The sequence below is a fragment of the Eptesicus fuscus genome, chromosome 22 (genome assembly GCF_027574615.1).
Source record: "Eptesicus fuscus isolate TK198812 chromosome 22, DD_ASM_mEF_20220401, whole genome shotgun sequence".
NCBI classification, from domain to species: domain Eukaryota; kingdom Metazoa; phylum Chordata; class Mammalia; order Chiroptera; family Vespertilionidae; genus Eptesicus; species Eptesicus fuscus.
In genome coordinates, this window is record NC_072494.1 from 10,164,623 (window position 1) to 10,177,213 (window position 12,591).

Sequence of the window (12,591 nt, forward strand, 5' to 3'; positions counted from 1 at the left end):
TTCCACTTGTCCACACTCTTCTTTCAGGACTCGGGCCTTGCCTGACTCCTGAGTTGTGCTGTGGCGTGAGCCTTGTGAAGCATCTCGCTCTGTCTCGCTGTGGTCATCTTGTCCAGAGCAGGAGGCGGCCCACAGGCACTATGGCCAGAAGGTCCTCACTCTCTCTCACTGGTTTTGCAAGCTCGAGACACTTACTCAGCCTCTTTGAACAACTGGTTTCCACATGTGTAAAATGGAGATAACACCTCACAGGGTTTGAGTGCAGATTAACTGGAAATACTGTATGAAAATGTAGGTAGTGTATCTTGGTGGACAGGAGACATCTGATAACTGTGAGCTTTCCTTCTGGCTTGAAACCTGAGAAAGAACACCCTGGATAGCAGACATAAATGACCCAGGTATTGGAAAGAGGCACAGCCCATTATAAATTCGTAAGTACTCTGTAAGCGGAATAATGTGCTAGGAGTTTGATTCACCTTAGTTTTCTAACATTGGCCACAGTGGACAGATGGACAAAACCCTATACACCAGATGTATTAAAAGCTAAACAACAGACCCCTGAGACCACTGCACAGAGCTTGTATTGAGCCACCGGTCTGCCGTCCCCATAAAGGAGGGCCACTCTGGCAACACGTCTGGCCACCACTCTACAAGACAGCCTGGTGATTTATTCACAGCAATAGGGAGCAGAGGAAGAGGGAGCAGGGAACATTCTGGTCTTTCTAAAATCCTACCAGTCCGCATGAGACCTGCCGACTGGTCAGGGCTGGCATAGGGGAGGTGCTTACAGTGAATGTTTGGAGGGCAATCAACTTTCCTGGTTCCAAGCAAACCGTCAAGCAGTCCTGGAGGCCACAAATGAACTGGTGCAGCTGAGCACAGCCACTGTGGGAGCTGTGGTCTGGGAGGGGGCAGGGCGGGGTACCCGTAAGGCAGGGGAATTTCTAGTTGTGGATAACAGTTTAACTCATGTGTTAGCCTTTACCCCCTCGCTCCCCCCGCCCCCACACACACAAAAAAAAACACACACACACACAACATTAACTTGAACAAAAGTAAAAGATACAAACCACAGATAGGGACAAAGAGAATAGGAAAAAAACACACACAACAGTAGCACAATGTGGGAGCTTGAAAAAGCAGTTACTGAAGGGTGGTAACTAAGTGAACTTCAAAGGCTGAATCAATCAGAAGGCAGCAGAGGAGAAAGCCATGGTGCAAAATGATTTACTGTACTACATCCTCAAAAGGCAAAGGTATCTCCAGAAGTAGGGTGATGATGGTGCTGAAACAGGAAGACTGCTTCAAGATCTGCAGAAGGAGCAATTAGATCCCAGATTCTCTCCCCTGCACCATGCAGGTAGGGGCGAGGCCAGCAGGTTAATTCTCTGCAGAGGGTAAAACAGAGGGTTTCTGGATTGGGGATGCCCTACAGAGTTGATAGGAGACTACATTAAAAACAGAGAAATTAAATAAAATTTTTCTACTGAATGTTGGGACTGATATCCTACTCCACCCAGCTTGCAGAAAGCAGAGAGAATATTCATGTTATTTTTCGGGCAGGATATTAGAAAACACTTATCAGTTTGAAAAAACCTTACCTGCTCAAGGAAAAGGTCCTAATCGCCCTGACGTTCAGTTTCCCAATGAAACCCCCAAGCTAGCACTTATCTAGAGAGAAGACTAGAGTCGATAACCCCATCCTACCCACACACAGATTTCAATCTTCACTGTTTCCCTCTAAAATATGAGCAAACAAGGATCTCCATGGAAACGAGGAAAGCCTCTAATAGGAAAGAAAGGGGTTCAAACAAGTAAACAGAAACATTACAGGCAAGAGAAAAAAACTTAAAGACACATTACCCTTAATGTGCTCAAGGGATGAGAAAATACTGCATCCATGCAAGAACAGAGCGCTATGAAAAAGGCATATTCAAGAACAAAGAGTGTTTTGGGGAAATACAAATATAAGAGAAAAAAATGAAAAACTCAACAGAAGGGCTAGAAGATGATGTTGGGAATTTGTCTCAGGGTATAGAGGAGAAGAGGAAGAAAAATGGTAATAAAAAGATTTTAAAATGAGAGAACAGGTCTAGTAGGTCCAAAATTTAAATAATGGGTATTCCAGAAAGAGAATGGTGGAAGCACAAGGAGTTTGTTGTCCATGAAACCATTCCAGAACAGTTCCCAAATGGAAGAACACACATTTCCATATTAAAAGGGTTCGTTAAGGATGTATCACGATGAAAAAAAGTATATTCACAAAAAGATATATCATTGTAAAACTTCAGAGTGCTGGGACAAAAAGAAAAAAAAAGCTGGTGGGAAAAGGAAGATAGAGAACATTAAGTACCAAGAATTAGAAAGGATTAGAATGACACTGGATTTCTCCACTATACAGGAAGCTAGAAGATAACTGAGCAATGCCTTTGAGTTCTAAGGAATTTCCAGCCTCATATTCTCAGGCAACTCTTAAGTAGGTGTGAGGGTAGAATAAAGGCATTTTCAGACATGTGTACAGCTTTAAAAAGATTTACTTCTAATTTATTACCATTTTCAGGAAGCTACTACAGGACTGCGCTTGGCCAGAATCCTAAGATATATAAAGAGCGAGGTGGCGTTAAGACCGAACAGGCGACCAGTCACCATAAAGTGCATGGAGCACCTCTCGGTCCCCCCTCTCCCTCAGCCCCCGAGCCGCTCACCATGAGGGGGTGCTGGCAGCAGGGCGGGACTGGGGACTGTTGAGCGGGGGGGGAGGTGGCATGCTGCTTCACGGGGTGGCTGTGAGCTTAGAGGAGCAGTCACCCAGGCGGCAGTGAGTTTCACAAACAAGCCGTGGGGCGGGGAAGTTTCAAGGAGCAGTTGCGGGGTCAGGGAGCCTCATGGAGCAGTGGTGGACCTTGGAGGGGGGAGGGAGTTTCACGGAGTGTCCAGCTGCGAGCTTCGTGGGGGCAGCAGCAAGCTTTGTGAAGCAATGAAGGGGCAGGGGGAGCCTTGCCGAGCAGTCAAGGGGCCGCGAGCATAGCGGAGCGTCCCAGGGCAGGGAGTTTCACATAGCGTCGCAGGGCAGCAGAGGCCATGTGACTGGAGGCCAGGATAGGCCTAGGGACCCTAACTGTACACGATTTCATGTGCACTGCGCCTCTAGTAAAGGTATAAACCCAGAGAGAGCATTAGAACATTGACAGCAAGTGTTAAGGTTAAATGAGGTCATAAGGGTGGGGCCTTACTCCCAACTGGAACAGGAAAAGGGACCCAGGGAGAATTCTTCCAGAAAATGAAATTGATCAATCTGGTGTATTTAAGCATAATTAAGGAAAGATTTATATACCAGAGGGAGAGTTTGGAAATAAATTACTTATAAGTACAGAGACCATTACTCAACAAACAAAAGACAATAATTAATTGTAGGAAAAATAATAACTTGTACAGAAAAACAAATCATTGTACATCATGCCACTTAGCAGTTACATGCCCATTAATAATATAAACACTGTGTATTGATCTATCCAAAATGTAAGATTATTTATTGGGAGGATTAGGAGTGGAGAATCTATACATAATACCTAAAATGGAAAAAAAAAAATCAAGAAGTAACTATATAACCATGTAATTTAGATACAGAGATGTAAATACCAAACTAATTGGTTTAAAAATTTGAGGGTGGTTCTCTCTGGAGAATGGGAAATGTTGGGGAGGGGAGATCAGAAGGCAACTATTAATATTATTATTTTTGTAACAAGCCTTGTGGAAGTACTTGATTCTTTAAACTAGTGGTCGCCAACCGGTGGTCCGCAGACCACTGGTGGTCCGTGAGGTCTGAAAGGTTGGCGACCACTGCTTTAAACTATATGCATATTAAAACTTGATAAAAATTAAATCTATCAAAGATGAAAAAAAGGATAAGGCAGATTTCTTTTAAGCACAGAAAGATGATAGAATATGTAAACTGGAACCCAAGAGGCCCTCAAGCTGGGGAAGTTAGACTCTATGAGAACAGAGACATGATTGAATGGGGCTTTACCTATGACTGACTCAAGAAGTGACATAGGATCCCAGAAGTCAACCGCAGGATACCACACCCTGAATCAGTAGTGTCACGAGCAAGGTGTCACAAGAGTATAAGGTGAGAGAACTATGGTTGGCAAGAGGGATATGGTTTTCAGATAAGCCAAACGAAGGTGATGAGACCTGTTCCCTTTCATCTACTTGATTCCTCCTTTGTGCTTTCTGCTGGTGATTTCATAATTTAAAATGGTCCCCAAGCTTAGTGGGTATTATAAGTCCATTCAAGCTGCTGCAACAAGATACCACACACTGGGTGGCTTAAACCCCGGGTTCTGGAAATCCAAGATCTAGGTACCAGCCAGGCTGAGTTCTGGTTAAAGCTCTTTCTTCCTGGCTTGCAGATGACTGCCTCCTCATTATGTCCTCACCTGGCCTTTTCTCTGGGCATCTGCACTCCTGGTATCTCTTCTTCTTAGAAGGGCACCAGTCCTATTAAATTAAAGCCCCACCCTTATGACCTCGTTTATCTCAATTGCCTCTTGAAAGGCCCTGTCTTCAAGACATTCACACTGGTGACTAGAGCTTCAACATACAAATTTTGGGTGGACATGACTTGGTCCATAACGGTGTTAAAGTGCCGTCCAGTGTTTCTAAGGGGAGGGAGTTCTGATGTACCATAATGCAGAAAATACATGTGTTAGATGAGCTTCACTGAGGCATGAGTTATAGTGCTATTGGCCATGAATTCAATGTTAATGCATTAGCAATATGTCTTTAAATAGCAATACACATAAATCAATGTTGAAAACAAACAAAGTATAATATTCAAAAAGATGGGGAAAGAATAAGCAAAGAAACAGAAAGAAAAACGTAATAATATAGGTAGAACAGAAATCAATAAAATAGCAAATAACAAAAGAAGATTAATACGACCATAAACTAGTTTTAGAAAGATTAATAAATAAACCTGTGACAAGACTACTTCAGATAAAAAAGGAAAGCTAGAAGATGCCAATAAGAAAATAATGCAGAATGCAAATGAGGAAATAACTACAGATACCTCAGAGATTTAGAAATCAATAAAAGAGTATTATGAACAGCTAACTATACACTAGTACATTTTTAAGACTAAGGAAATTTGATATATTTCTTGAAAAATGAAAAAGGCATAATTGGCAGAAGGAGAAATACAAAACTAAAGTAAATTATAAGATGTTAAAGAACTTGATATGATTATCAGAGAGCTCCCTTAAAAAATATTCAGGGCATTTTTATAGGTGACTTATATGAAAAGTCTATGAAGCAGTTAATTTTTATCTTATACAAGTAATTTCAGAAAATAGAAGAAAGACTGAAAACTACCAGCTCAATTTATGAAGTTAATATAGTTCTAAAACTGAATAAGAATAAATAAGAAAAGTATAAGTCTATTTTACTTATGAATGTAAATGGAAAAAATCCTCGATGGAATATTAACAAATTTTTAAAAACGCATCATGATCAAGTAGAGCTTATCCAAGAAATGCAGGAAAACATCAACATAAAAGTAATCCTATATAATAAAAGGCTAATATGCAAATCGACCAAACAGCAGAACAATCAGTCACTAGGACGCATTCTGACCACCACGGGCAGATACTCCACACGAGCTGCCCCCTGGTGGTTAGTGCACTCCCACAGGGGGAGCACTGCTCAGCCAGAAGCCCGGCCTCACTGCTGGCGAGCACAGAGGTGGTGGCAGGAGCCTCTCCCGCCTCCAGGGCAGCGCTATGACCATCAGTCAGACATCCCTCGAGGGCTTCTGGACTGCGAGGGCGCAGGCTGGGCTGAGGGACCCCCGTGAGTGCATGAATTTTGTGCACCAGGCTCTAGTCTATCAATAAAATTACAACAATGGCCAAAAGGAGAAACATGTTGATGTTATTGTATATGAAAAAAAGTACATGACTAAAAGCCTTAGCATGGTAGGACTAGAAGTTCTGGCCATGGTCTCCTTCTAATGACAAAGTCTACCTAGACACATGATTGCCAAACTATGTATCCCACCCACCCTTGCTACTAGAAGTGGCCAAGTATTTAGACTCCGGTCAAGGGGATGTGTTTTGTGAAATCTGGTAGTGCTTGGTCAAATCAAGAACTCATACAGTATTTGACTTGACAAATTGCCCCTGGTTGTATACATCTTAGAGACATATCTGCACAGGCCATTATGTCTGCTCTTACAAAGAATTATAGGTAATCTAGGTGGTGACCAGGAGGATGGATAAACAAAATATGGCACTCAACATAGAATTTTATGCAGCAATTAGAAACAACAAATTAAGTGAGTACTCGGCAACAAAGAGACACCTTAAAAATAATACCATAGTCCCCCCTTATCCACAGGGGATACGTTCCAAGACCCCCAGTAGATGCCTGATTACACAGATTTATTGAGCCCTATATAAACTATGGGTTTTTTTCCCCTATGATAATGCTTAATTTATAAATTAGGCACAGTAAGAGATTAACAACAATAACCAATAATAAAATAGAAAAATTATAATAATATACTGTAATAAAAGTTATGCAGCCCTAACCGGTTTGGCTCAGTGGATAGAGCGTTGGCTTACAGACTGAAGGGTCCCAGGTTCGATTTCGGTCAAGGGCATGTACCTTGGTTGCAGGCACATCCCCAGTGGGGGGTGTGCAGGAAGCAGCTGATCGATGTTTCTCTCTCATCGATGTTTCTAACTCACTGTCCCTCTCCCTTCCTCTCTGTAAAAATCAATAAAATATATTTTTTTAAAGTTATGCAAATGTGACATTATTAAATTTAAAAAAGGTCACCTGAACATAAGCACTAAAATACCAAGGTAGTCAATGATACTAAACGACTAACAGGCAGGTAACATGCACAGTGTGGATATACACTGGGCAAAGGGATGATTCATGTCCTTGGGAGGATGGGGTGGGATGATGTGAGATTTTATCTCAAAATGGCATACAATTTAATACAAATGAATTGTTTATTTCTGAAATTTTCCATTTAATATTTGTGGACTACAGGTCACTGAAACCTTGGAAAGCAAAACTGTGCGGAGGGCGGGGTGGGGGGCGCATTATTGTACTGCTAGCTGATTAGTGTTTGCCAGGGGCCAAAACAGCTCAGTATCTTCATGGTGGTGGTTATGGAAATCTATACATGGGACCAAACTGCACAGGCCACACACACACACACACACACACACACACACACACACACACACACACTTCATGTGAAACCAAATAAAATCTGTGATTTAGTTACTAGTAGTGTCCCAATATATATTTCCTGGTTTTGATATTGTAATACTGCTATATAAGATGTCACCATTGGAGAAGGCTAGGTTTACTGAACTCTAGGTACAATTTTTGCAACCTCCCAGGGATCTGTCATTAAAAAAAAGAAAAACTGGAAGAAAAATTGGGTGGGTAAGTCTACTGGCTATTTCAGAACAATGAGACATTTTTGCAGACAATTAGAAGTCTAAAGGAAAAACCACAGTCAGGCCAGCAGAAACTGCCCATATAAATTCTGCACCTTCAGAATCTGGGACCAATTGCATAACTAGGGGCCAAGAAGTCAGGGGGGTCGTGAAAAACAATCCTTAGATCTCAATTCTCCTGCTGCAATTCCACTTCTTTTTTTTTTTTAATGTATTTTTATTGATTTCAGAGAAGAAGGGAGAGGGAGATGGGAGAGGAAGATCAATGATAAGAGGAACATTGACCAGCTGCCTCCTGCATGCCCCACACTGGGGATCAAGCCTGCAATCCAGGCATGTACCCTGACTGGGAATTGAACCAGTGACCTCCTGGTTCATAGGTCGACACTCAACCACTGTGCATATTGGCCAGGCAAGACCATTCTTGTTGGGCTCAACCACCTTCCACAAGAAGGGATTGTTGCCTAGGTCACAGATGTACACACAAATATTAAGTGGATCTCACAAAGCGCTTTGCGAGGTTAGAGAAGGGGGATGCTAATTAACTCCTTCTGCTGCGGTAAAAGGAAGATCTGATGGAGAGCGCAGCAGGAAAAGGAAGCTTCAAAGGACAGCTCTACTCTAGGTCTGTGGATTCAGAAGGGGAGGACATTTCAAGCAGAAAGAGCAGAGGTGAAATGAAAATGGAAATGAGATGTGTAGTCTTTATTTATCAGGGTGTCATGGGATATCATGTGGAAAATCATTGTGATTATTTATCTCTATGATGCTGACCTCTTTGCATCTTTGTCATAATAACCTTGGTAGGAACTTACATCAAATCCCAACTGGAACCAAATATTCATTTCTTATTTTTAACTAAGGCACAGATCAAATCAAACTCAAAACACACACACACACACACACACACACACACACACACACACCACTTTGAACCAGACAGAATTCCATATAGTTTAAAAAGCCACTGAACCAAAATTGCTGATAAAAGGTATATTTTTAAATTCTAAATTATTTTTTCTCTTCTAAATATAATATCAAACTTATTCTGATCATCTGAGTTTATAAACCTTTTTATTAGCACACAGAATTCAATGAGGTGGGAATATGCGTAATGATATTGATTCCTGCGTGTAGCTTGCAGGATTAGTCTTCATAATTAAACCTCTGTACATTGCTATATCCACAGGCTATCAGTGGGGGTCCTTAATTGAAAACACCGTCACCCGCGTAGCTAGTTAAAGCAGAAATGGAATTTATTACAGGCTGACAGGTACCACACACTGTCTGAGAGGGCCAGAAGGTGGGTTGGGCTTGCAAGCTACATAGACAAGCATCTGACTCATCACAGGACTGAACTGGAAAGACCACTCAGGCCAGCACTACCGTGACCACCAGTGATGCCAGGTGCTATACGCCGAGGCCCTGCCACTGCTCCCCCCAAAAGCAGACATTCTGTTGTTCTTCTCGTCAAAAGAGACCCCCAGGTGCTCTTGCTCTTCACATTGCTGTTTTCCAAATCTAATTCTTACCTGGGGGCATCAGCTAGGCAACCTAGATAGCACACCTGCTCCCTACCTACACCAGTATGAGAAGATGGGGAAATAAGTTCTGGCTTCCACCTTAGGAAGCGCAAGTCCAAAATATGGGGATCTCTCCGAACATAGGAAGCTCTTCAAATAACATGGGGTGGTCATAAAAGCATGGCAGAAGTCCCCTGCACTTGAATGTGTTACCATGTGCCACAGGACCATGGCAATCAACTTTACTTGTTCAATTTGCTTAACATCTTGGAGATTTCTGTTTCTGTCAATCTTGTGAACAAAATAGCCTGAGAAAACATCCCACTACAAGACATCTAGAAATTCTAGATAAAATAGAAAGGCATCAATGATTTTGACAAAAAAAAAAAAAGTAGTATGTACCAAAATGAAGCTGAAACTGGAAAATTTGGTGATGAGCTGATGCTGAAGCTGTAGCTACCCTTTGGAGATTTGCTGATTTGGAGATTTACTGAGCTTAATGGTTGTGTAAGAACAGAAGCTAAAGCCTTGGCCCCTCCCATTGTGAAAGCTGGAACAGAGACCCCATATGATGCTGACCAGTCAAAGAGCCTCAGTAAAAAGGTGTCCACAGAAAAGCTGCTCAGAAGCAAAAGGAATCACTGAGGGAAGTTTTCAGCCTGTGCAGAAGCTGGGTAGGGAAAAAGGTTTCTCCTAAAGCTTTGGGTTTGGGGCTTGATTCCGCATTACTTGTGTAGCCCAAGAAGACACAGCTGAGAAATTTAGTGAAGTGTCTCCATGTGTGTACAGCATACATGGTGACAGGTAGTAATGAACACTAATTGTCCCTAGAAGACATAGTCTCAATTTAGTTCTCTCCCCCAAAATACAGTTAGTTCAGTCAAGCACAAGACTGCATGGTGAAATCATAGAAGATGTAAGGAAACAAGCCACCACAAGCAAGAGACTGAAAATAACAGTCAAATTAGATCACCTAGGATTTCAGATACTCAAACACACTAAGAGAAAGAGAGAAAAGGGAAACATGAGCGAGGAAAAGGTGTCATGGAAAAAGAATGGGTCACACAATAGATTATACACAGCGGAAGAGAGAATGCGTGAACTAAAAGAAATTACTCAGAAGGAAAAAAGAGCAAGAGAGAAAGGTGAGACATATAGGGAAGTTAAGAGACATGGGAAATCAAGTGAGGTCTAACATATAATTAAGTAGAATTCCAAAATAACAGAATAGAAGGACTCAGGGATATTAGGGTTTAAGAGGAAGGCCAATAAATGACACTCCATTCTCCATTGTGTTTGGAACCAATTGAGAAATATACATTGGATTCAAACAGCTGTAGATAAAAACACTAGATTTAGTGATGATAGAACTGATGAATAAATATGCATTAATAATAGCCTTCTTAATACTGCATTTCAGGATTAAGCAAACCCACCCCATCATAGGCAGTGCTGGACCGTTAAAGCCCTTTCTCCCATCCTCCACATTTTCTGCCCTGAAAACTGTAGCACAAAGGAACAGAAAGGAAGTTTACTCCCAGCAGTCAGCTCCCAAAGAGAACTGCACAATAAGCTCAGCTGAGCAAGCTCAGAGACGTAGCCCAACCTCAGCCATTGGATAAGTCATCTTCCGCAAAGGGGAAGAGAAAGAGAGAAGACAGAAGCCAGGAGTGTTCCTTTCATATAATCTCCTATATAAAAATCTTTCAATTCTGATGAATCCTTAGCTCAGGGAAACACAATAAATACTGAGCAAGATAAATAAAAAATAATCTACACTTAGACACACTGGGGTGAGACGGCAGAACACCAAAGACAAAGGGAATTTAAAAGCAATTAGAGGAGAAAGACAGGAGACTTAGTAAGGCCTGTTGGAAAACATCACAGCAAGAAGTAAACCAGAGACAGTACAACAAGGTCTTCAGATTGCTAAGAGAAAATAACTAGAATCAGAAATGTGCTCAGCCAAATTACTTTTTAAGAGCAAAGGTAAAATAAAGATCTTTTCAGACCCTCCTATACCCCCAAAAAGAAAAAAACCAAGGAGCTCCTTCCTAGAGAAATTTCTCAAATGTGTTTACTTTCGGAAGAAACAAAAAAATATATACCAGATGGGAAGTCAGAGATGCAAGATGATTCGAGCACAGGAGCCTCTTGGTTCACCGTCCACCCTGTGAAGGTTCCATGGCTTCACTGGTGAATTTGTTGTCTGGACTTTGGGGTGAGGTCCGTGACTCATCATCAGCCCAGCTTCTCTTTAGAGTCTGAACAAGGATCCAAGTGCTGCCACCTTTTCAGGGGTGCAAGCCCATGATGTTAGGGTGAGAAAAAGGGAAACAAGGCAAGGAGGAATGTGAAGACCTGTGAGGCGATGCAGTACCAAGGTGGCCAACTCTCCACAGGAGAAAACAGACTGCTCGGGTGACACGTCCTCTGGAGATACTGCAGGGAAAATCCATGCCTCGGTGCTTTGTACCAAGTGAGGGACATTTTAGCTGCTTGGCTCTTGCCATCTCCTGCTTCCCACTGGCAAGGTGTACCCTGGGCAGAAGTCACTCCCCTGCACTTTTGGGTGACAGCCCTTGGCTGCTCAGAAAGCCATATCCCGTGCTTCATGTATCATTTCATTCAAGTCCCAGACATAGAAATGTGACGATGCCAATAAAGCTTGGTAAATGAGATGTAAGAATCATGCTGGTCTTAACCTAGTCTCCAGACAGCTCAGAAATCTTGGCCGAGTACCAGCAGAATGGTGATGGACACCTGGGGAGGCAAGCAGTGCCTTTGGAAATAAGGAGGCAATCAAGAGCATTGCAGAAGGCATAAAAGGTTTGGTTCCCACGGACTCCTAAAACAGTCTTTCTCTCCAAGAAGTGAACTGACTTGCATGGAGATTAAATCTGTATCTTTGTCCTTATTAGAACTATGCTCTAACCAATGAACTAGCTAAACCAGATTCAAATATTTTTTAACCAAAATTTAAAGGAAAATCCAACACTGTACCAATCAGGATAGGATCCACTATGCTGGGATAACAAGCATCCCCAAATCTTGATGTAACACAGCCAAGGTTTATTTCTCATTCATGCAACACCCCTTGAGATCCCAGGTGACTCTTCAGGGCAATCGTCCTTCGTGAGATGCCTCAGGGATCCAGGATGATAGAGGCTCTGCCATACTTACTCCACCATCTAAGCTTGTGACCTCCTGGTGAGTGTGGCAGGAGAAAAGGAGCATGGGGGATCATGCACCTGCTCTTCAAAGCTCCCTCCCACAAGTGATTCACATCACGTTGGCTGACAGCACTGATCCAAGTTAGGCACATTGCTCTGCCTAATTTCATGGAAATGGGAAAGTATAATCTTCCGTGTGTCGAAAGGGGAGGAGACTCCTTGGAGTACACAAGTGATATCTAACCACAAACATTTTTTAAAACTAGGATTTATGTTGAGAGGATTAATCACTAAAATATCATCTCCCTCGTTATTCTTATTCTCCCTCATATTCTTATTCTGGACACCTAACTGTATTCAGTTTAAGTATAAATTTTAGGAAGATTTAAATGTATTCTCTTTAATAATCCCATCATT

At 42.1% G+C, this 12,591-nt stretch overlaps 1 long non-coding RNA gene across 1 annotated transcript; it reads right to left on the reverse strand.

Annotated features, from left to right (window-relative positions):
- Nucleotides 1–1,211: 1,211 nt before the first annotated feature.
- Nucleotides 1,212–11,209, reverse strand: LOC129147908 (uncharacterized). Its single transcript, XR_008555129.1, has 2 exons — nt 11,110–11,209; nt 1,212–1,388 (listed from the first exon to the last, which is right to left on the reverse strand). It is a non-coding gene; the product is annotated as an uncharacterized LOC129147908 (long non-coding RNA).
- Between the last annotated feature and the right edge of the window lie 1,382 nt (nt 11,210–12,591).